Raw genomic sequence first — 24,977 nt, 5'->3', positions numbered from 1 at the left:
CTCTTGAACCACTTCCAGAGCGTGGTCGCCAATATTTATGGATGGAGCATTTCTGACGTCCTGCCCCATGATGTTCGTTTTCTTGAGGCTGATGGTTAGGACAAATTCATTGCAGGCAGCCGCAAACCTGTCGATGAGACTCTGCAGGCACTCTTCAGTGTGAGATGTTAAAGCAGCATCGTCAGCAAAGAGGAGTTTCCTGATGAGGACTTTCCGTACTTTGGACTTCGCTCTTAGACGGGCAAGGTTGAACAACCTGCCCCCTGATCTTGTGTGGAGGAAAATTCCTTCTTCAGAAGACTTGAATGCAGCAGGGAGAAGAAAATCCCAAAAAGTGTGGGTGCAAGAACACAGCCCTGTTTCACGCCACTCAAGATAGGAAAGGGGTCTGATGAGGAGCCACCATGTTGAATTGTGCCTTTCATATTGTCATGGAATGAGGTGATGATACTTAGTAGCTTCGGTGGACATCCAATCTTTTCTAGTCGTCTGAAGAGACCACGTCTGCTGACGAGGTCAAAGGCTTTGGTGAGATCAATGAACGCAATGTAGAGGGGCATCTGTTGTTCGCGGCATTTCTCCTGTATCTGACGAAGGGAGAACAGCATGTCGACGGTCGATCTCTCTGCATGAAAGCCACACTGTGCCTCAGGGTAGACGCGCTCGGCCAGCTTCTGGAGCCTGTTTAGAGCGACTCGAGCAAAGACTTTCCCCACTATGCTGAGCAGGGAGATTCCACGGTAGTTGTTGCAGTCACCGCGGTCACCTTTGTTTTTATAGAGTGTGATGATATTGGCATCGCGCATGTCCTGAGGTACTGCTCCCTCGTCCCAGCACAGGCAAAGCAGTTCATGTAGTGCTGAGAGTATAGCAGGCTTGGCACTCTTGATTATTTCAGGGGTAATGCTGTCCTTCCCAGGGGCTTTTCCGCTGGCTAGAGAATCAATGGCATCACTGAGTTCCAATTTTGTTGGCTGTATGTCCAGCTCATCCATGACTGGTAGAGGCTGGGCTGCGTTGAGGGCAGTCTCAGTGACAACATTCTCCCTGGAGTACAGTTCTAGGTAGTGCTCAACCCAGCGGTCCATTTGTACTACATAGTGTATTAACTGCACAGAAACAGACTATTTAGCCCAACAGGCCCATTCTACCATCACCATCCATTGTCAAACTACCAACAATTGTCATGAAAACCCTCTGGTTCACTAATGCCCTTTAGGGAAGAAAATCTGCCATCCTTTTCTGGTCTGGCCTACATGTGACTCCAGACCCATAGCAATGTGGTTGACTCTTAACTGCCCTCTGAAATAGTCCTTATGTTGCTCAAGTCCTTTGATTTTAACCTCAAGCAAGTCTGCATGATTGTCCTTAGTTTTCAGGAACTCTCGAATCATGCAAGTTCCATAGAATATTGACCTTGTTTGTCCTGCTGCATTAATTGACTAGTTAACAGCTACCTGTTAATTGACATTGTGATGAATCAACCCAACTCCTGCTCAGATCAAACCCTCTCTTTAGGTCAATTTCACTGAGCTGTCACAGCTTAAATGATCTCTCATTAGTTTACTTCACTAAATACTGCAGATGGCATTGCAAAATGCCTGAGTAAATGTGTCTTTCCCTTAATGTGATCATCTGACATTATACTTTATACAATATAGTCTGGGCAGATTTGAGCACCGCATTTGAGGAAGGATATAAAAGCAATGGAAAAAGGTACAGTGTAGATGCACTAAATGTTACCAATGATGAGAGGTAACACACATGGAAAGACACCTGAGAAATTATGGCTTTTTCGCTAGAACAGAGGTGGTTATGGGATGACCAGATAAAGGTCTTCAAGTTTATGGAGGGTTATGATAAGATAAATAACAGATTATTTCAGTGACATGGCAACAATTTGGCACAAATATAAGAGAATTAGAAAAAGAATTGCAAGGGAAATTTTTAAAAAATCTTCACAAAGTAAGTGGTTATAATATAGAATTTTCTGCTACAAACCATTGCAGATTTGACCAGAAACTGAACAGGAGTAGCCATATAAATACCGTGGCGACAAGAGCAGGTCAGAGGCTGTGAATCCTGAGGCGAGTAACTCACCTCCTGACTCTCCAAAGCCTGTCCACCACCTACAAGGCACAAGTCAGGAGTGTGATGGAATACTCTCCATTTGTCTGGATGAGTGCAGCTCCAGTAACACTCAAGAAGCTCGACACCATCCAGGACAAAGCAGCCCGCTTGACTGGCACACCATCTACAAACATTCACTCCCTCACCGACCACCACCGACGCACAGTAGCAGCAGTGTGTACCATCTACAAGATGCACTGCAGCAATGCACCAAGGCTCCTTAGACAGCACCTTCCAAACCCGTGATCTCTACCAACTAGAAGGACAAGGGCAGCAAATGCATGGGAACACCACCACCTGCAAGTTCCCCTCCAAGTCACACACCATCCTGACTTGGAATTATATCGCCGTTCCTTCACTGTCGCTGGGTCAAAATCCTGGAACTCCCTTCCTAATAGCACTGTGGGTCTACCTACCCCAAATGGACTGGATCGGTTCAAGAAGGCAGCTCACCACCACCTTCTCAAGGGCAATTAGGGATGGGCGATAAATGCTGGCATAGCCAGTGACGCCCACATCCCATGAATGAATTTAAAAAAAAGATAGTTGCTTTAAAAATAAAGAGTGGGGGAAAGAAGCAGGAGAGTTGTATAAAACTAGATGGCTCTTGTGGACTAAAACACCAGCACAGACATGATGGGTCAAACAACCTGTTTCTGTGCTGTAATGATTTATGATTCTATACAATTAGCACTGAGGAGACAAACACTCAGTAGCAGTTTGAGCACTTACAGGTTTAAAGCTGTTACTATTTTCTGATAACCCCTTTCTGTTTCTCAGCAACCTAGAAACTTATGAACTAATGTTCTCCAATAGTGTAAATGGTCAATCTGAGACATGAAGTCATTAACCATGTGGACCACTCAAAATATACAGTTAGGGAGGTGGGTTGGAGAAGCATTTTGGAAGTGGGAAAATCAGCTGTATATAGTCATTGGGAGGAGAAAGTAGCAGTTAATATTGTTCATTTTGAATAGGTATTTTTACATATTTCAATTAAGGAATTTAAATAACTGCAATAGGACAAAAATAGCAACAAGTCAATGTGTAAAACTTTGAACGCTCAGAATTGGAACTCGAGCCATTGATTGACTTTGTTTTTGTATATGTAGATGCTCACGCAGAAGTACTCTTATTGGCATAAACACTGTTACTAGAACATTAAGTACTTCTCAGGAAATGAACACCAGAATTGGGATATGCTGAACTGTTAACAGGTGATAAATGAGGTGAGGTGTGGTGAGCTTGATTGGAACAATGTACAATAGTTCCAACCAAGCTCAAAGTGAGCTTCAGGAACATAGTCTCCTGCAACCCTCTGTTATGAATACTTGACTTAGCAACTTCAGACCCTAGCTTCCGTTCTATTTTCCGGTCAGTTTCTCTCCATCACATTCAACTTTACTTTCCATTTTGTTCAATTTCTGTCTTTCTAACACCTTTTCAAAGCCAGAGATACTTTGATGAATCATCCAGAACATTTAAGCTCCTTCTAGCTTTTTGGAAAAATACATTCACAAGCTATTTTACACATAATAACTGACACTTTATATCATTATGCAGTATATCTGGCCACTGTTACTACCTGTTACTTTGACCTCTCCTCTTTTGATCGACGGGGCTTCCTTGTTTTCTCTTTTCAGGTCTGATTAATAGTCTGAATATCTAACCTTTCTTTTCTATTTTCAGATGCTGATGTTGCCGTTGTGTGTTGATAGCATTTTTGTTTTATTTTCAGATTTCAAGCCTCCGCCATGCCGCTAGGATTAGATTCATCCCATGCCTCACTTGGGAGCTTAAATTTCTTGGATAAAAAACTAGTTTTCTACATGCAAGTCTTTCTTTCAACATACAATTCTTTTGTAAACCAGTTTTAAAGCAGCATTAACTTGTTTATTTTCAATAATGGCGCTAAAATAATGCAAATAACCACATTTATTTTAAAAGTGCTAACAACTGCAATAAATTATTGCACAGAGCAATTTCATGCAAACACATTAGGCAAAGCACTACTAGAAGTGGCAGTAAATTACATTTGAGTATTGCTGAAAAGAAAGACATGTTGTCGAAGCATTTCGTCTTGCACTCATCAGGACAATCTGCAAGAATACCAATGTAAGGGAAAATAACAACTTTATACTGTTTGAGAAGACAGTGCTGATTGGTTGGCAAGTGAACTGGTTGGTAGAGGCGTTGCCATGGAGAATGCCCCAGTTTATGGTGACTGGCAGTTAACTGCCAAGCTTTGTTTGAAATTTAAACCAGGCAGCTTGACTCTGATTAGTCAAGGCATTGCCCTGAGGTATGACCGAGCGAATGGCTGTCACTTACTTTGTTTAGCCAAAACAGGCGCAATGTTGGTACGTGTTCTTTCTATCTGCAAAGAACAGGGCCCCGTGTATTAATATATGTAGCTTCCAATACGCACAAATGCGCCACACTGCAAGCCCTACCGACAATCTTAAAATGGTTATCAGCGTAATTCTTAGCACACTGAAGATTATTTAGAAAATGTTGCCCAATCGTGGAATCACATCTAATGTTGGACACTGTGTTTTGAGTTTTGCAAGCATGGGCTGGTTGGGTACCGCCCGTACCTTGCCCATTGCAAACAGCAGAAGGGGCATCTGGTTGATACAATCCGCCAGTCTTTGGGATGTATGGCCTATATACCTAGCATCACACTGGCATTGAAATTCATATATCGCATTACTCATTTGTGTGATAGGCAGGATGTCTTTTTGGCTTGACGGCAGCATCCTGTTAGTGGCGAACACCACACATGTTGTTACTGCATAGTAGCAGCGTGAAACACTTGAAATCAAAGTTTGTTTTACAGTATTCTTTTGGTTTGAACTACTGTTACAGAGAAGGTAAAAGGAAGTCTTCTGTTGCACCCATGTTCAAAGAGGGTGTAAGGATAAACTCAGCAACAATGGGCCAGTCAGTTTAACCTCAGTGGTGGGAAAACTTTTAAAGACGACAATCTGGGACAAAATTAACAGTCACTTGGACAAGTGTGGATTAATCAAGGAAAGCCAGCACGGATTTGTTAAAGTAAATTGCATTTCACTAACTTGATTCAGTTTTTTAAACAAAGTAACAGAAAGGGTTAATGCGGTTGATGTGGTTTATATGGGCTTCCAAAAGACGTTTGATAAAGTGCCACATGATAGGCTTGCCAGCAAAGATTAAAGCCCATGGAATAAAAAGGACAATGGTAGCATGGATAGGAAATTGTCTAAGTAACAGGAAACATTTTGGTAAGAAGAATGAGAAAAGGCAATATAAACTAAAAAGTACAATTCTAAAGGGGTGCATGAACAGAGAGACCGGGGGTGTATATGTGTATGAATCATTGAAGGTGTCAGGGCAGGTTGAGAAAGCAGTTAAAGAGGCATATGGGATCCTGTGTTTTATAAATAGAGGCATAGAGTACAAAAACATGGAAGTTATGATGAACCTGCTTAAAAAACTGGTTCGGCCTCAACTGTAGGATTGCGTCCCGTTCTGAGCACCGCACTTTAGGAAGGATGTGAAGCTTTAGAGAAGGTGTAGAAAAGATTTATGAGGATGGTTCCAGAGATGAGGGACTCCAGTTATGTGGATAGATCTGAAAAACTGGGGTTGTTCTCTTAGAAAAGTTTAAGAGATTTGATAAATGTGTTCAAAATCATGATGGATCGAGACAGAGTAGATAGAGAGAAACTGCTCCAATTGGAGGAAGGGTCGAGAACCAGAGGACACCAATTTAAAGTGGTTGGCAAAAGAACCAAAGGGGACGTGCGGGAAAAGCTTTTTTTACGCAGAGAGTGATTAGAATCGGGAATGCTCTGCCTGAAAGTGTGGTGGAGGCAGATTCAATTGTGGCTTTGAAAAGAAAATTGGACAAGGATCTAAAGGGAAAAATTGCAGGCCTACAGGGAAAGGTTCAGGGATTGGGACTAGCTAAATTGCTCTCCTTCTATGCTATAACCATTCTATGATTCCATGATTCAATTAAGTCTTTAGTATTTTGAAATAAAAAGTATGCTGGAAATGCAATTTTGTCAGACTTTTGATTATGGTGAATATTTTATGACTGTTATTGCCCTATTGGTATGGTATTCACTGGCTCTCTCACATTTCCTTTGCATTTTGCAAAGTTGACTATAAAACATTTTAGATGTATTTTTAAGATCTTCCTGCAGACTTCATTACCATCTGGATATTGGGTGGGCTGAAGCAGAATACAAGTAGCTGCACTGACTCACCTTCTGCGCATCACGCCCCGCCCTTCTTCCCGCCTCCCATTGGCTCTCTGGTTGCCATGAGCCTCAGCACAGGCGCCTTACGAGTGGTCGGGCGGTACTGTCAATCATTCGTCGTCATGGAGTTTCCGCCAGCAGGTTAGGTTGTCTGCCTCCACCTCTTGCCCCCTCCCCCCCACCCTTCTCCTCCTTCAAATGTTTGTGATCACCATTAACCGCCCGGGGAACGGCGTGAGCGCGGTGGCTTGGGAGCTTTCGCCTTTTCCGTTAGGCGAGCTCCGGGGCCGGTAACCGGCGGCGGCCGCCACGGTCGAGCTGGGTTTCTCTCGGCCTTTGCATCGCCCTCCATTCGTCGTAGGTTGAGCCGAGTCTCCAGCGCCGTTTCTCTGTTTTTCCCAATTCGTTCATATTTCTTTTTTGCTGCGTTGCGGGTTGAGATGTTTCTCAAAGCGAAGGGTTTGTGGGGGAGTTGAGGTAAGTACAACAATCCATGCCTTTAGTGGATGCCTCCGCCACAAGGGAGGGTGGTAGGGAATAGGGCATCTTCTGATGAAATGCTGTACATATAATGTGTGTAAAAATGTGTTTTAAAAACTCTGGATTGGCGATTCCTAGAATGTTTGCTCCGCTTGTATGGACCCTACCGATATTTTTGGGGAGTGGAAGGAATAAAATCTTCATTGAGCTCAGAACAGCTCCCTCTCATCGCTCCCTGGCTGTAGGCTCTTCTAGTATCAGCAGGAAACTTACAGTTTTATGCTACATACATTCCTGTTCAAACATTTATTTAATGTACATCTGTAGCTAAACTGTATTTGTTGTTTCTTCTTGAGCATGTTTCGTAAGTAGTTTCCCCCACCCCACAAAGTTATCCCCGATGTCCTGGTCAATATGTATCCCTCAATGAACATCACTTTTTTAAAAAAAAAATCTGGTTATGATCACATTGCTGTTTGAGTGAGTTTGCTGTGTGCAAATCGGTTGCTGTGTTTGGTACATTATAACAGTGATTACATTTCAAAAGTACATCTTTGGCTGAGCCACTGAGGTTGTTGAAGGTGCTATATAAATGCAAGAGTGTTTTGAAGTTATGAAAGTGAGCCACCCATTGCTGTGAACTCCAAATATATTTTTATATTAAAGCAAAATACTGCAGCTGCTGGAAATATGAAATAAAAACAAGAAATGCTGGAAATACTCAACAGGTCTGGCAGCATCTGTGGAGAGAGAAGCAGAGTTAACGTTTCGGGTCAGTGACCCTTCGGAATATATTTTTATTGTTGTTAGCCCTGTTCTCTTTCAAACTTTCTATGATTCTAATGCACAGGTGTGCCAAATGGAATGTGGGCAAGTGAAGAGTCAGTAAATAGTAATGGGTGTTTCTTGTCATCCCTTTTGTTTTTCTCTTTGTGATACTTTTTTGTGATGAAGTAGTTTCAGGCATCTGTTAGGTTTTTGGTTGTATGATAAACTTCCACAATTTGAATAAAAATATGAGCAAGTAGTGAAGTCATTGGGGAAAATAATGACAGTGAAAACCAGACTGAAGAATGTGACTGAAATAAATCTAATTTAACTAGGTCAAGTTCATTTCCTTTGTTTTCTTGGTAGGGTCATCAAAAAAGAATTTTACATCTGACTAGCCAACAATAGGAACTGTGATTGTGTTTCTCTGTAAAAAGTGGTTACTATGTATTTAAATTTATTAGTCAGTTTCCTGTCATTTCAATACATTTGAATGTATGGGCTGAAATATACTGTGCACTTGAATCACTTGTGATTGTATTAGACATGAGCTTGTTCATGTTTTGCCTTTTTAAATTTGTTTTGTGATCTGTCACGGCCAGATTTTTTTAGTGAGAGTGAGAGACCTGTGGTTTGAAACTTGCCTTTAAAAATTTGACACTGCATACTCAGATTCAATGCATTTGAAATTTTCTTTAAAGTAAAATGGAATATAGTGTCTTTGTAATTATTAATACTGAAGTATTGCAGCAAAAAATATTTTCTAATTTGATTATTAAAGTGGTTGGTTTTTGTCTAACCCCTTTTAACAATGTAGTGTCATGAGGTGCTCCAGAAAACTAAATAAAATTGCCTTCAGCCTTTGCTTGCTCTGAGAAATGGTAAATAACTCTTGGTTGGATTGGTAAATAGTGAAATGAATTTCAGCTTGTAATTGAAATCTTTTTTTCTTACCTGATGTATGCTCAAAGTATATATAACCTTTTAAAAGTGTGGGGAAGTCTGGAAAATATTGCCACAAATCCTGATGCTTTGCCCAATTTAAAAAAAAAAAAATGAATTCAGCTGGGAATGTAATGGTGTTTCTCCATGAAACTGCTAGTTTTCTGTAGTTGTATAACAAAGAACAAACTTTAATTTATATAGCACCTTTCAGTATGTCGACACTTTAAGATGTAATGTAGAAAGGTGGCAGCAACTTCATTCAAAGGGTGTGAATCTTTGGAATTCTCTACATTAAAGACTGGGATACACTGATTTTTGGTGTCTCAGGAATCGAGGGATATGGCGAGCGGCCGGGCGTAAAAGTGGAGTTGAAGCCTAAGATCGACCTTGACGTTATTGAATGGCGGTGCAGGCTCGATTGAGCCATATGGGCTAGTCCTGCTCCTATTTCTTGTGTTCAGCAAAATAAAGCACTAGATCATCTGTTAGTGATGTTGATTGGGGGATAAACGTTGAGCAAGACACCAGGAAAACCACCGGTTCTTTGAATAGTGCCATGGGACCTTTTACATCCACCTGGAAAGGCAGGCGTTTAATGTCTCATCCAAGAGATGGCCCCTCTGACAGTGCAGCACTCTTTCAGTATTGCATTGAAGTGTTAGTTTGGATTATGTGCTCAAGTCTCTGGAGTGGGACCTGAGCCATTGACCTCATGACTCAAAGGAAAGTGTGATTCCACTAACCAAGGCTGACACTGGATCAGGATCTGAATGGAATGAGATGAATGGTCTGAATGCTCTCATTCCTGTATTCTTTTGTTCTTTGTGGCGATTAATATAACAATTTACAATGCAATAAACAATTAAATTACAGTGCGCTTGACCATGTTGCTGTATTACTGAATCTTAAGACCAAGACTTCTGCTCTCCTGGCATGCAGCAAGAGAGGAATCTTTTTTGTTTAGTTTAAGACAGTGTGTTTGACCTCTTCTCCCTCGGATTTGAAAAATGCTCCCAGCTTAAAATTGGACCTCAACTTAATCTATTTCCAAATTCTAAGAGGACTTGATGGTCTACATGTGCTAATGCTCAACAGTAATCTTAACCATATTTGTATAATTTCAGAACCAAATGCAACTCGTCCCTTACAGGCATGTAACGATTCCAGGACTAAACTTATCGTGTGAACCAAGTTTGTGAGAAATAGCCCTAATTAATTGCTTCAAGTCGACAGGAGCGAATCACTATTCATACCTTTCAACTAATCATTTAAGAATAATTTCATGACTTTTTTGTGGTATCCTAAATTGTGCATCAAGCAAACTTCTTAATCAAATTATTGAGCCTGATGGTGTGGGAAAAGCTGAATGAATTTCTACTGATATAAAATCATTACCCTAGCTTCAGTTAACAAAGTAAAAGCAAAAGACTGCAGATGCTGGAAATCTGAAATAAAAACAAACCTGCAGAGTATTTCCAGCACTTTGACAGCATCTGTGGAGAAAGAAAAACTTAACATTTCAGGTCTGTATCTGTGAAAGGTCACAGACCTGAAATGTTAACACTGTTTCTCTCTCCGCAGATGCTGCCAAGCCTGATGAGTATTTCCAGCACTTTCTGTTTATATTTCTACTTAGCATTAATTCATTGTAACTGTTAATGTGATTTTATTGTATTAAGAATAGGTGTGGCATCAAAGCAAGGCCTAATCTTGTCCTTCCTGCATTTATTAACCTAGTTACCCATGAAGATAATCGTGGGCTGTCATCTGGTACTAGCAGTGAGTGATGGTGCGCCCACAATGGTGTTAAGTATTAACCCAGTGATGATCGAGAATTACTTTTTATGTTCAAGTCCAATTGGTGTGTTTGACTTAGAGGGGATCTTGCAGGTGGTAGTCTTCTCCAGACATTGCTGCTGCTGTCTGTCTCGGTGATGGACCGTGTAGATTGGGGACATAATGCTGAAATAAGCTAAGTTGCTGCACTACAGCCTGTAGGTAGTTTGTACTGCAGCCACGTTCCACTGATGATGCATAGATTGAATATTGAGTACAGTGGTGGTGATCAAGCAAATTGCATCATCCTGGATCTTTTGAGCTGCTGGGGTGATGTGGCTGCATACTCAATCTTCAATGGCACTGCCTTGTGATAGAAAGCTGTGGTGACTCTTGTTGGAAATAATCCTTGCACAGCACTTATCATGAATGTTGCCTGCTTGACATCCTCCATGCCTGACCTGATTCTACAGTAGGCTAGCATAAACTGCTTCATCATTTGAACGAGTAGTGAATGGCACTGAACACTCAAATTTTCAGGGAACAGCCCAAGTCTTATCCTTATGGAGGGAAGGCTATTAATGAAGCAGCTAGAAATGATTGGGCCAAGACTGTTGTCCGGAGGAACTCCTGCAGTGATGTCTTGGGGCTGCAAAGATTACTCTTCAAGATGTTGGTTAATTTCACAATTCAAGGTGAAGGTTTACCAGTTTATTCATGATACTCTATCAGAATTTTGGGGGTTACCATTGACCAGAAAATAAACTGGACCAGCCATATAAATACTGTGGCTACAAGAGCAGGTCAGAGATTGGGAGTTCTGAGGTGGGTAACTGGCCTCCTGACTCCCCAAAACCTGTTCATCTACCTGACGCAAGTCAGGAGTGTGATGCAACGCTCTGCACTTGCCTGAATGAGTGCAGCTCCAACACTCAAAGCTTGACACCATCCAGGAAAATGCAGTCCACATGACCAACACCTCATCAGTCAACTTAAACACTCACGCCCTCCACCACAGTGTGTACCATGTGCAAGATGTGCTGCAGCACCTCACCAAGGCTCCTTCAACAGCATCTTCCAAACCCGTGACCTCTCCCACCTAGAAGGACCTGGGCATACCAACACCTGCAAGTTCCCCTCCAAGCCACACACCGTCCTGACTTGGAACTATATCGCCAGTTCTTCACTATTGTTGGGACAAAATCCTGGAACTCCCTTCCTAACAGCACTGTGGGAGTACCTGCACCAGATGGACTGCAGCGATTTCAAGAAGACAGCTCACCACAACCTTAAGTGCAATTAGGGATAGGTAACAAATGCTGGCCTTGCCAGCAATGTCCACATCCCACGAAAGTCCTTCAACTGATCACAGCACCTATGCTTGGCAAGTTTGTTAACTTTTGAGTTACTTTTTTGTAGTGTTTAGAATACTTTGTACACATCAATTATAAGGGTTGTTAAATTTATAATCTTTCCTTAAATTAACTTATTTTGTGTGCACTTGTGTTTTGTAGCATTTAAATTTCTGGGAAGAATCTCTTAATTTCTAAATCCTCTTAATACCTGTGCAAAATACTCTTCAGAGTTGTCAAGAATCTCTATACATCTATTAATATGGGATGTTCAACCTTAAGGGCCAGTGGATGAACCTGGATCACAACCATTTGGCAAGTCATTGATTGATTAAGTAGCTTTTGAGTTGACCTGAATGGTGATTAAAGTCGCATAACTCAGTGATACTGTTAAAAATTTTGTGAATGAGTTTTCCGAACAAAGAGTAGTTTTCTGCAGGGGGGTATATTAGAAATGATCAGGTAGGCGTTAGCTGCTCACAAGTTAATTTAGTGATTAAACAATTAAACACACTGATATAGTATCTATTTAGTGTTGATTTTACTGCTTCAGTTATTGGATTAACAGATTTGTGTTCTTAGTGGGAGAGAGCTGCGCAGGAACAGTACCGACCCCACCAACTACCATTACTCTTTAAAAGTATCCTGCTGTGCACTCTGCCAATTTAATCGGCCAAGAACCTTAAGCTCAGTAATGTTTTAAGTAGATCGGCAGTAAACTGTTCGAATCTCTTTGCATTGTTCAGCTGTATATTTCATTCTTTCATAGGGCTTTGAAAATCTCACAGCTTGGATATTATATAAATCACTAAAAGTTCAAAGAATGCTCGAACAAACCAAGAAGTTAATTTAAGTATAATGCACATGGTTTTAAAACTTGAATTGTAGTGTACTTTCTGTTTGTAATTTCAGAACTTCAAGGCTAGTATGTACTTGGGTTCTATTGCCATGGATCTATAAATCAGTCACAGAAATGGCCATATTGGTGTAATAAAATGTACAAATCCACAAATTTGCTCAAATGGTAGCACTCTTCTTGAGTAAGAACATTGCCCCAACACAGCACATGATCTAAGCAGATATTTCACTGCCTTCCTAAGGAGTGTGGTACTGTTGGAGGTGCCATAATTTGGCTGAAATGTTAAATGGAAGTCCCAGATGCCTGTTAACATGGATGTAAAGATCCCTTGGCTTTTTGAATAACAACGAGTTCTCCTAATTTCTTGGCTACCATTCCTCCTTCAGTCAACACTACCGATACAGATTTCTTGGCTATTCACTTGCTTTTTGTGGGATCTTGCTGGGTGCAAGTTGTCTACTCCATTTGCATAAGTGACTGCACTGTAGAAGTAATCCATTGGTGCTTAAGTGCTTTGGGATGTCCTGAGGTTATGAAAGATGCGATACAAATGCATATTCTTGGTTATAATTCCTCATTCCGTTCTCCAGAGCTGGGGTAATATCCTTAGCCATTACTTAACTAACAAATCAACACTGGCATGAAATGAGTCTTATTAAAGATGAGTCCTTGTTAGCTAATTTTGTCAGTAAGACTAAGCTGAAGAAATTAGCATTTCCGATCCTTGCAGTTATAAGAGAAATTTCAAACCGTTTTTAAAATATAAAAAACATCCCCCATCAAGTTACTGTGTAATGTTTAAACTCTGATCATAGAGTTGATTCCCCATTTTCGAGCAGCGGAGAGTTATCAAATTGCAGCTACCTGCATCTACCACCTAATTACATTTTTAAGAGCAACATTTTCAGAAGTTTGGAAATTGATCTGCTTTAACTCTTAACTGAGAATAGGTGATTGCTGGAGGATCAAGAAGACTGACGGGAAGGAAGAAAGCGTAATGGCAGGATATCTGATTCATCTATTCAGATATGTATACCCAGTTATTGTGTATTGATGGTGTTGAAATTATACTGCATGTGGTGTAAGCAACGTTGCAGCCTGAGATGTCTTAATTTCTTAAACTCTAGAAATTTTAAAAAGTTTATTGAAGTTATGTCCATAACAAAATTAGAACTTAATAATAAAAGCAAAATACTGCAGATGCTGGAAATTTGAAACACAAACAAGAAATGCTGGAAATACTCAGCAGGTCTGGCAGCATCTGTGGAGAGAGAAGCACAGTTAACGTTTCAGATCTGTGCCCTTTCATCAGAACTGGATGTTGACACTTCACCACCAGTGAATTACTTCTACAGCAGGTAAAAGGAGGCAATAAGGCAGGTACTTGAGGTCCAGTAGGAGCAGGAATGTTTCTCCAGGTCTAGCACTCTTGCCCTGTAAACCTCCCCTCACGTCACCACCCCAAATCACTAACCTAACTGCTCCTGGCCTTTTCCGGAGCTGTCATTGTCAGTTCGATAACCAAGCCTGTCAATCAGTCTGACTTTTGGGTGGGAAATTTGGAAAGAAAAGTCACACGCCCCATGGAATTAAACCTGTGTGGTGTTTGGGGAAACCACCTGTAGGTACCATAATTCATAGGCCACCTTCTCAGTCGTTATGACTTTCAGCCCATCAAGTCCATGCCGGCTCTCTATAGAGCAATCCAGTCAGTCCCATTCCCTGCTCTATTCCTGTAGCCCTGCAAGTTTATTTCCCTTAAGTGTCTATCCAGTTTTCTTTTGAAATCATTCATTCTCTTTGCTTCCACCACCCTCAGACAGTGAGTTCCAGGTCACTACCACTCGCTGTCGGGAAAAAGTTATTCACATTTCCCTCTTCCTCCTTTTCCCACTCCTCTCCACTGCATCTCTTGCCAAAACTTTAAATCTGTGTCCCCTAGTCTTTGTACTGTCAGCTAATGGGAATAGTTTTTCTTTGTCTACCCTATCCAAACTTGTCATAATCTTGTACACCTTTATGAAATCTCCCCTCAATCTCCTTTGCTCCAGGGAAAACAATCCCAGCTTCTCCAACCTAACCTTGAAGCTAAAATCTCTCATCCCTGGAACCATTCTGGTAAATCTTTTCTGCACCCTTTCAAGGACCCTCGCATCCTTCTTTTAAAATGTGGTGATCAGAACTGGGCACAATACACTAGTTGTGACCTAACCAGAGCTTAATAAAGGTTCAGCATAGCCAGTTCTGATGAAGGGTCACTGACCTTAAACGTTAACTCTGCTTCTCTCTCCACAGATGCTGCCAGACCTGCTGAGTATTTCCAGCATCTGCAGTATTTTGCTTTTATTTCAGCATAACCTCCCTGCTTTTGTACTCGGTACCTCTATGTATGAAGCCCAAGATCCCATATGCTTTAACTAGTCTCCATATGTCCTGCTACCTTTAAAGATCTATGCACATGAGTCCCCAGGTTCCTCTGTCCCTGTGCAATCTTTAGAAGTGTACCATTTAGTCTGTATTGCCTCTCCGTATCACTTCTGCCAAAATGCATCACCTCACATTTCTCTGTATTAAATTCCATCTGTCACTTGTCTGCCCATTCTGCTAGCCTATCTGTGTCCTGTTGCAGTTGATTGGTATCAACCTCACTGTCTGCCACACCTCCAAGTTTGGTATCATTGGCAAATTTTGAAATTTTACTCTGTATTCCAATATCTGTCGTTTATGTATATCAAAAAAAAAGCAGTTGCCCTGGCACTGAACCTTTGGGGACACTGCTGTCTACTATCCTCCAGTCTGATATAACCATAAATCCAATAAATATCAAGGTTAGTATTTCCCATTTTGTAAACACAACTCCTGGGTCCTGGACTGGTCCTCCGTCTAATTTCATAGTTTCCATCAGTGTAGCTTTTGTTACAATCTGAGGGGCTTTGGCCCTCATGTCAGTTGAAATTGATAAGAATCTTGACGGGAAGTAGACTTCGTGTTGAGTTTGCTGGCTAATGTCCCACAAAATGAATGACCTGGCATTAGTTACCTTTTATGGAAAAGTTATTCTCGCGTGTGGGCTGCCATGTTGATTGAGCAGCCATCCCTCACTCACCATAGGGTATCAACTCAAAAACTAGTTTTTGTAATGTTGAAACTTAGGATGTTTTTATTGCTTGTACCTATGCAGCGTTCTGAAAAGTGCAAAGTATCACCTTTTATCTCTAGCTGTAAGGCTTTTTTTGATTTTGGAACACCCCACCAAAACATGAATTATAAGCAGCACAATGAGCCTGTGTGGGCAGGCTAAGCACCTACTCATAAATAGAAAAATGGAAGGCAGTTACTGCTTAGGGGTGACAACCCCTGAATAAATATGGGAATTCATTGTTGTAAAGTGGTCCATCACAGTCAGGAGGTAGTAGGACCATCTTGTTTACTTTGCAGTATTACTGCCTGTAAATAGTCAAATGTTAGTTTTCAATTAACATCTCCAGTGAAAGTCCCTATGGAAACAATATGGGAGGTTGAATAATGTCCCCATAGCTCTCAAGGCTCTGATTTCCACAGCTACCTGTATTAGCCTGTTTTTCTTGTAAGTACAAAATAAGTCTCCCATTCAGTAAGAGTAAAAACAGCTAGACACATGGGAGGGCGAATGTATTCATGAGGGAACCTTTGCATATAACTTGTCTACTTAATTGTTAAGTCAAACAGCTGCCACATAATTTTTTTCATAGCTAGCAATTGTGGATAAGGTAATTGATCACAGCTAAGATGCTAAACTGCAGCTGTGGATAGTTCTGACATCTTGCATGGCTGAGGATCTATGGGTATTCACAAAGCTTGCAGAAAAGGCTTGTAGGGCGGCGCAGTGGTTAGCACTGCAGCCTCACAGCTCCGGGGACCCGGGTTCGATTCTGGGTACTGCCTGTGCGGAGTTTGCAAGTTCTCCCTGTGACAGCGTGGGTTTTCGCTGGGTGCTCCGGTTTCCTCCCACTGCCAAAGACTTGCAGGTTGATAGGTAAATTGGCCATTGTAAATTGCCCCTAGTGTAGGTAGGTGGTAGGGAATATGGGATTACTGCAGGGTTAGTGTAAATGGGTGGTTGGTCGGCACAGACTCGGTGGGCCGAAGGGCCTGTTTCAGTGCTGTATCTCTAAATAAAAAAATAAATTTAAAAAAAAACTCGAGAGCTTTAAAAGTAGTAGCAGCAGAGCTTCTAATTTGCCTAGAAATTGGTTCTGTGATGAAAGTCACAATATTCCACCAGAGGTGCCATTATGGGGAAGCAGTCTTCAAGTGTGGATGTTGCTGTTCGTACTGAGTTTTCTGCTGGTGCCAGGGTGTGTTGCATGATGAAGGGCATCCTTGTACAACAAGGATGTTAGAGGCTGTGAATTGTAATCTGCAGCTAGCAGTCTTTGACTGGAAGTGTGGGGTTTTATTTTATTTTAAGAAACAGGCCCTTTGGCCCACCGAATCTGTGCTGACCATCAACCACCCATTTATACTAATCCTACATTAATCCCATTACCCCCTCTCATCCCCACCGTCCCTCAATTCCCCTACCACCTACCTATACTAGGGTCAATTTATAATGGCCAATTTACCTATCAACCTGCAAGTCTTTGGCTGTGGGAGGAAACCGGAACACCAGGCGAAAACCCACGCGGTCACAGGGAGAACTTGCAAACTCCACACAGGCTGTACCCAGAATCGAACCCGGGTCACTGGAGCTGTGAGGCTGCGGTGCTAACCACTGTACCTGGTTTTCAACATGCAGTGTGCAAAAGTTGTGTAGGGTTGCTAAATTTCAAGTCTGTTTAACTGGCAGCCTTTTGAGACAGCAGAAGTCCTAGTCATTATGACACAGAAGGAGGCCATTTGGCCCATTGAGTCCATGCCAGCTCTGTAGAGCAATCCAAGCGGTCCCATTCCCCACTCTATTCCTGTACTCCTGCAGGTTTATTTCCTTTTGAAATCCTTCATCTTCGCTTCTACCACCCTTGTAGGCAGCAAGTTCCAGGTCATTACCATTTGCTGCATTCAAAAAGTTCTTCCTTGCATCCCCCGCATCTCTTGCCCAAAACCTTTAAATCTGAGTCCCGTTAGTCCTTGTACCATCAGCTAATGGAAACAGCTTTTCTTTGTCTACCCTATCTAAACCTGTCATATAATGTACACCTCTATGAAATCGCCCCTCTATCTCTGCTCCCAGGAAAACAACCTCAGCTTCTCCAACCTAACCTTGTAGCTAAAATCCCTTTATCCCTGGAACCATTCTGGTAGATCTTCTCTGCTCCCTCACATCCTTCCTGAAGTGTTGTGGCCTAACCAGAGCTTTTATAAAGGTTCAGTATAGCTTCCCTGCTTTTGTACTCAGTACCTCTTTATGAAGCTCAAGATCCTAATGCTTTAACTACTCTCCTCAATATGTCCTGCGACCTTTAAAGGTCTATGCATTGACTCCCAGGTCCCTCTGTCCCTGAAAACTCATTTAGAAGTGTACCATTTAGCCTGTATTGCCTCTCCCTACCCCTTCTGCCAAAGTGTGTCCCCTCACACTTCTGTTAAATTCCATCTGCCACTTGTGTGCCCATTCTGCTAGCCTGTGTCCAGTTGTTTGGTAGCATCCTCATTGCCGAAGGGCCTGTTCTGTGCTGTATACCTCTGACTCTATTGCCACACCTCCAAGTTTGGTATTATTGACAAATGTTTGAAATTTTACACTCTCCCAATATCCAAGTAATTTATATTTATTAAAAAAGCAGTGGCCCTAGCACTAACCCTTGGGGAACATCATTGTTTATCAGACTGGAGGATGTTAGACAAGCATTTAACCATGACCTTTTCTGTCCATGAGAATTTTTTTTTATCCAAGTTGGCACTAATCCTCCTATTCCATGAGCCTTCATTTTGTTAACCAGACTTTTATGTGGTACTTTGACAAACATTTCTTAAAATCCATGTAGACAGCATCCATTGCTTTCCTTTCATCAACCTTCTCATCAAAAAACTCAGTTGGATTACCCAAGCACAATCTGCCTTCTAGAAATCTGTGCTGGCTCTCCTTAATTAACTCAAACCTCCCCGATTATTGCTTCTAAAACATTACTTGTGACTGATAAACTGACTGGCCGGTAGTTACTGGGAACAGCCTGACCCCTTTCTTGAATAAGGGTGTCACATTTGCCACACTGTAATCCTCTGGTACCTCTCTTATATCAAGAGAAGATTTTCAGAAGCCCATCCACTGTCTCCACTCTCACTTCCTTTAGCAACCTGGGATGCAAGTCATCCGGACAAGGCAACTTATCCACTTTAAGCATGGTCAACCTTTTCCAGTACATCCTCCTTGTCAGTTTTCACTCTGTTATCTCTGCTTCTAACGATATTTTGTCAGTGACCTCTTCCTTAGTAGACCCCAACACAAAGTACTCATTAAGTATACCCTGTGCCTCTAAGCATATATCACCCTCTTTGTCCTGAATAGGCTCCACCCCACCTCTTACTACCTATTTATTATTCTACATGCTGGTAGATTTTTGGGTTCCCTTTTATGTTGACTGCTATTCTGTTCTCAATTTTCTCCTGGCGAGTCATATTTTCCTCTTTACTTCCCCTCTCAATCTATTGTATTGGCCGATTCTCACTTGACATCATACACCCTCTGGTTTGCTTCTTCATATTCTCCATTTTCCTTTGGCATCCAAGGAGCCCTAGCTTTAGTTCCCTTGCCTTTCGCCCTTGTTATGTACTTAGCCTGTATCTGAAACATCTCTTCCTTTAAAGATCACGCATAGTTTCTGTCAGTTTTTCTTGTCAATCTTTGGTTCCATTTTACCCTGGCTAGATCCCCCCTCATCCCATTTAGAAGTTCTATTTTAGATTGTTCCTTCCTCTTCATTGTTCGTCTAAACCTTATGATACAATGATCACTTTTACCAAAGTGTTTCTTCACAGACACTTGGTCCACCTCATTCCCCAGCATCAGATCCAGCAATCTCTCCTTCCTAGTTGGACTGAGCGCACACTAATTAAGGAAGTTTTCCTGAACACATTTCAGAAATTCTTCCCCCTCCTTTTCCCTTTGTTCTAACATTATCCCAATTGATATCTGGGTACCTAAGTCCCCAATATCACCACTCTACTTACTCGGCAATGACCTGCTTACTGACGCTCAGTTTGGGTTCTGCCAGGGCCACTCAGCTCCTGACCTCGTTACAGCCTTGGTCCAAACTTTGACCAAAGAGCTGAATTCCAGAGGTGAGGTGAGAGTGACTGCTCTTGCCATCAAGGAGTGCCAGCAAAACTGGAGTCAATAGGAATCAGGGAAAACCCTCCACTGGTTGAAATCATACTTGGCACAAAGGAAGATGGTTCTGGTTGTTGGAGGTCAATCATCCCAGCTCCAGGACATCACTGCAGGAGTTCCTCAGGATAGTGTCCTAGGCCCAACCAACTGCTTCATCAATGGCCTTCCCTCATCATAAGGTCAGAAGTGGGGACGTTCACTGATTTTTGCAATGTTCACCATTCAGCACTCAGATACTGAAGCAGTCAGTGTACATATGCAGCAAGAACTGGACATCATTCAGGTTTGGGCTGATAAGTGTAAGTTACATTTGTGCCACAAGAGTACCAGGCAATGACCATCTCTAACAAGAAAAAATCCAACCATCTCTCCTTGACATTCAGTGGCATTACTATCACTGAATCCCCCACTATTAATATCCTGGGGGTTAGGATTGACCAGAAACTGAACTGGACCAACCATATAAATACTGTGGCTACAAGAGCAGGTCAGAGGCTGGGATTTCTGCAGTGCGTAACTCGCCTCCTAACTCTCCAAAGCCTGTCCACCATCTATAAGGCTCAAGTCAGGAGAGTAATAGAATACTCTCCACTTGCCTGAATGAGTGCAGCTCCAACAACACTCAAGAAGCTTGACACCATTCAGGACAAAGCAGTCTGCTTGATTGGCACTCCATCCATCACCTTCAACATTCACTCCCTTCACAGTGGCAGCAGTATGTACCATCTACAAGATGCACTGCAGCAACTCATCAAGGCTCCTTAGACAGCACCTTCCAAACCTGTGACCTCTACCACCTCTAAGAACAAGGGCAGCAGACACATGGGAACACCACCTGCAAGTTCCCCTCCAAGTCACACACCATCCTGACTTGGAACTATATTGCCTTTCCTTCACTGTCGCTGGGTTAAAATCCTGGAACTCCCTTCCTAACAACACTGGACTGCAGCAGTTCAAGAAGGTGGCTCACCACCACCTTATTGAGGGCAATAAATATTGGCCTAGCCAGTGACAACCGCATCCCGTGGAAGAATAAAAAAACTTACCACTCTGTTCTTCTTGCACATCTGTTTTCCTTGCAGATTTCTCTCGCTCTCGCTGCGTGTGTGTGCAAGACACAAACACAGAATTTGGAGGCCTATAAGAGTACCTCCAGTAGTGTGATTGTACATTTTTTACTTCTCCACTCTAACCAAATGTATTCTATCTTTGTCTCCTTAAGGATATCCTCCCTTTCCAATGCTACAATGTCTTCCCTAAACAGTACTGCAAACCCATCTCCTTTTTCCTTCCCTATCTTTCCTGAACGCTTGGTAGACTTGAATATTAAGTGCCTAGTTCTCACCATTTTTGAGCCATGTTTCCATTATTGCAACAACATCCTATTCCCACATAGCTTTGTATTTGTAACTCACCAACCTTATTCACCACACTTTGTGCATTTACATGCATTGTAAACCTATCTTTGTACTACTTCCTTCTCTCGTACTGCCCAACACTCTCACTTCTTTATGCACCTTATTCCTCTTTTCTGCTTCTATATGCTGGTGCTCATCCTGCTGCCAATTTAAACCCTCCCCAACCAGACTAATGAACCTCCCTCCGAGGACATTTGTCCTTGTCCTGTTGGTGTGCAACCCATCACTTGAATAGGTGCCTCCTGCCCCAGAACTGTTCCCAATGTCCCAAGACTCTGAAGTCCTCCATCCTGCAGCATGCCTCAAGTCACTCATTGATCCATCCTTTTTCTACTCTTGCTGGCGCATGGCACTGGGAGTAATCCAGAATTTACCTTTTTGAGGACCTTTTTTTGTTAGCTTCTCCCTTGTCCCTTGAAATCTGACAGTAGGACCTCAGTACCTGCGCTCTCTGTTGTTGGTACAGATATGTACCACAACTTTGAGCTCATTCCCTTCACCCTGCAGAATATTCTACACCCTCTCCATGATGTCCTTTTATCATGGGCCCAGGAAGGTAAACATACATTGCAGGACTCAGGATGGCTGTTACAGAAATGCCTATCTGTCCCCTTAACTATGGAATCTCTTAACTGCATTTCTACTCTTTGCTGTCCCTTCCTGTGTAGTGCCATGATCTGGACTGCACACCTTCAAGGTGTTGTCATTCACTGCAGTGTCCAGTTTGAGAGTGGTACACTCCCTGAAGACTCATGTTCCCATACTAAATAAAATTTTGCACTTCCTAGAAGATGGCATTAGGGAATTGAAGGTGCTAGTCTTTGCCACCTTTAACATTTTTAGTGTTACTGCATGAAAATACAGATTGGTAAAGAATTTTTTTATTCATTCATGGATGTGGGTATCGCTGGCTCGGCCAGCATTTATTGCCCATCCCTAATTGCACTTAAGGTGGTGGTGAGCTGCCTTCTTGAACTGATGCGGCCCATGTGGTGTAGGTACACCCACAGTGCTGTTAGGAAGAGAGTTCCACGATTTTGGCCCAGTGACAGTGAAGGAGAACTGAATACAGTTCTTAGTCTGGATGGTGTGTTACTTGGAGGGGAACTTGCAGGTGATGGTGTTCCCATGTGTCTGCTGCCCTTGTCCTTCTAGTTGATAGAGGTCGTGGGTTTGGAAGGTGCTGTCAAAGGAGACTTGGTGAGTTGCTGCACTGCATTTTGTAGATGGTACACACTGCTGCCCTTGTGCGTTGGTGGTGGGGGGAGTGAATGTTGTGGATGGGGTGCCAATCAAGCAGGCTGCTTTGACTTGGTGTCGAGCTTCTTGAGTGTTGGAGCTGCACTCATCCAGGCAAGTGGAGAGTGTTCCATCACACTCCTGAGTTGTGCTTGTAGATGGTGGACAAGCTTTGGGAAGTCAGGAGGAGAGTTACTCGCCGCAGAATTCCTAGCCTTGGACCTGCTCTTGTAGCCGCAGGTTCAATTTTAAACATGCATGTCCGCCCAAGCCTGAAGCTGGCATCCTTTGTATGGAGTGCAACTCTAGGATCAGACATACTGTTCATTCCCCCTCAGGTTATCAGATGGGTGAAATGGACAATGGTTTATCTGCACGTAAAGACAAGCTTACGTTGGATCAGGCTAGTTAGATTTTCATCTGTTGATGGCCACTGTTTGTTTTTGCATTTAGTACAGTTAAGAAAATTCTTTTAAAGTAACTTTTTGGCAGAAATGGGTTGAACTTTACAATTTTTATGTGGCAGATTAAGTTCCATGCAGTAAAGTGTGAGGTGATAGGTTTTGATAGGAAGAATGCGAAGAGACAATACAAGCTAAATGGTAACCATTTGAGTGAGGGCTCAAGAACACAGACCCCGGGGTGTTTGTACATCTGTCTTTGAAGCTGACAGGGCAGGTTAATGAGGCAATTAATCAATCAAGCATATGGGATCCTGGGCTTTATAAATAGAGGTATAAGATTACAAACGCCAGGAAGTTGTGCTAAACGTATAAAAATCCCGAGTTCTTCCCCAGTTGGAATCTTGTGTTCAATTCTGGGTACCACAGGTTGGGAATGATGTAAAGGCTTTGGAGAAAGTACAGAAGAGATTTACTAGAATGGTTCTAGAGCTAAGAGATTATAGTTACATGTCTAGACTGGAGAACCTAGAGTGGAGAAGGCTAAAGAGATTTGATTGAGGTGTTAATAGTCATGAAGGGTTTATATAGAGCAAATAAAAGTTGTTTCCAGTGGCTAAAGAGTCAGTAACCAGATGACACTGATTTTAAGATTGTCAGTAGAACCAGGGAGACATGAGGAAACCTATTTTACGCCACGATTGATTAGGATTTGGAATGCACTGTCTGATCGGCTGATAGAAACAGATTCAACAGTAGATTTCAGAAGGAAATTGGATAAATATTTGAAGGAGAAAGAAAAATTGCAGGGATGTGGGTAAAGAGCCAGAGAGTTGGAACTAACTGAATTGCTCTTCAAAAGAGCTGGCACAGACTTGATGGGCTGAGTTACTTCCTCCTGTGCAGTTCTATTCTGTGCTTCTATCTTATTTGGTAAAAGGAACTTCTGAGAATTGGAGAGTGGATCAGAAAAGTAAAATTTGTCCCCACCGTTTATCTGGATGTAAAAGCTCATCTGTTCTAAAGTAATTCTATACTGAGACAAATGCACCACTTAATGGTGGAGATAAAGCAATTTATAGCTGTAGGTGTAATTGGCTATGGACATCTGTAAATGACCTTTTCTGTTCTGTTCCTTTGCTATAATTTAGGCATAAAGCATCTCCTTTAACTAAATTCTGTTAACATGCAGTCCAGTGTATTTTAGAAGAAGTCTTAATCTTCTCCCAGGAAGTGTTATGGAGGGCGGTGTCAATAACTGAATTGTAGTGAGTTGTTTTGCCAGCAGTCTAGCAGAGCTGCTCATATTTGTTTTATTTGGGCTTACTCTAAGGAATGTTACTTGGGTGCTTCAGCTCCACGGAGTCCTTTAATGCGGGAATGTCAAATGGAACAGAGCATGTCCAAATATACTCAAGGCTTTCTTTTGAAGGGAAGGCAGGCGTTGAAAAATAACTCTATTCTTTCTCAAAAATCCAGTATTCATAATATTAACCTTTTGAGTTCTGTTTTGTTCACTGTTGCAAATGTGTAATTTCAAAAACTATAGGCATCTTGAATTGATTTAGTATCTAGGCAGACCAAAGTAAGCTGCTTTCCCTTGTAAGCTAATAGCTATCTCTAGATAATCTTGTATTGTCTTTCTTCCTCCTGCATAAAACAATTATTTGAAGAATCAGATTTTGTAAGTCATCTATTCTCGGTTTCACAAAAATTAGGTCTGAACATGGTATATAAAGCAGGATACTATCACAGTAGTTGTAATAACTCCTCCCCTGGCTTCCAGCTGATGGGATGACTGCTGAGACAATTGGTGTAGGGGTTCAGCAATTGTCATAGTTATCCACAGAATACTTTTTAAAAACCTGCCGTGAAATATTTTGTCTACAGGTGTGAGGGTCACAGCTTCAATATAGTCAGATGTGATGTGCCAGTAATGTTATCTGATCAACAAATTTTGGTGGGGTAGACTTCAACTCCTCTCCAATCTCAATGTCCATCTCACAGCTATGTCTACATTTTCATAAATAGTAGGTGAAGTGGGGGGGAACAT

At 42.0% G+C, this 24,977-nt stretch overlaps 1 protein-coding gene across 2 annotated transcripts in view; it reads left to right on the top strand.

Annotated features, from left to right (window-relative positions):
- The first annotated feature begins 6,564 nt into the window (after positions 1-6,564).
- LOC137376500 (suppressor of cytokine signaling 5-like) overlaps positions 6,565-24,977 on the top strand; it is a 48,460-nt gene continuing 30,047 nt past the window's right edge. For both annotated transcript variants that reach the window (XM_068045183.1, XM_068045182.1), the window contains exon 1: positions 6,565-6,854. The gene's annotated coding sequence lies outside the window, so the exon portion shown is untranslated. The remainder of the gene's footprint in view (positions 6,855-24,977) is intronic.

The sequence above is a fragment of the Heterodontus francisci genome, chromosome 13, assembly GCF_036365525.1.
Source record: "Heterodontus francisci isolate sHetFra1 chromosome 13, sHetFra1.hap1, whole genome shotgun sequence".
Taxonomy (NCBI): Eukaryota; Metazoa; Chordata; class Chondrichthyes; order Heterodontiformes; family Heterodontidae; genus Heterodontus; species Heterodontus francisci.
The sequence above is the reverse complement of the archived record's forward strand: the minus strand, read 5'-3'. Positions and strand labels throughout refer to the sequence as shown.